Here is a 1,069-nt window from a genome sequence, read left to right as displayed (position 1 = left end):
GCACACTCAACCGAGTGCAAGGGGACATCCCGTCTGTGTCCCCCACGTGCCACACGCCCCCGTGACCCTGGCTGTGACCGGSCAAAGCTCACCCGTCACTCGGTCACTTGTGTGCAGACTTTGCTCCGGGAGCCACGTGGGCTCAGGGGCTCGGTCTGGTGACCCGTGAGCCAGCCCTGTCCTCACACGGGTGTGACAATCCTGTGCCATCACACGGGTGTGACAATCCTSTGCYATCACACKGTGTGCCAGCCCTGTGTCCTCACACATGTGCCACCCTTGCACCATCACATGACTCTCCCAGCCCTGCAAGGCCACAGGAATGTCCCACKCCAGCCTAGTGCTGTCACCTGGAGGGTCCCACCCTTGCCGTGCCACATGCGTTTGGTGCCACTGGGTGCCTTGTGCCACCCTCGCCCTTGTCACACATGTGTGACATTGTGGCTTATCCTGCTCCCTCCTGTSCCCATGTGCCACCCTCRCCCTTGTCACACATGTTACACCACACCCTCTTCCTGCTCTTATGCCCGTGTGCCACCCTGGCCCTGTCACATGCATGTCACACTGCAGCCCGCCCTGATCTCATGTCCCACCCTGGTCCTGYCACACTGCAGCCCGTCCTGATCCTGTGTCCTGTGTGCCATCCTGGTGCTGTCACACGCATGTGTCACACTGCAGCCTGTCCTTATCTCATTGCCATGTGCCACCCTGGCCTTGTCACATRCATGTCACAYTGCAGCCCGTCCTGATCCCATGTCCCATGTGCCACCCTGGCCCTGTCACACTCGTGTGTCACACTGCAGTCCGCCCTGATCTCATTGCCATGTGCCACCCTGGCCCTGTCACACTGCAGCCCACCCTGATCTCATGTCGCATGTGCCACCCTGCCCTGTCACACGCGTGTCACACTGCAGTTTGCCCTGATCTCATTGCAATGTGCCACCCTGGCCTTGTCACACTCATGTCACACTGCAGTTTGCCCTGATCTCATTGCCACGTGCCACCCTGGCCCTGTCACACTGCAGTCTGCCCTGATCCCGTGTCCCATGTGCCACCCTGGCCCTGTCAC

This window comes from Malurus melanocephalus, unplaced genomic scaffold, assembly GCF_030028575.1.
Source record: "Malurus melanocephalus ecotype Western Australia unplaced genomic scaffold, MMel_1.1 scaffold_713, whole genome shotgun sequence".
Lineage (NCBI taxonomy): Eukaryota > Metazoa > Chordata > Aves > Passeriformes > Maluridae > Malurus > Malurus melanocephalus.
This window is presented reverse-complemented; position numbering follows the sequence as displayed.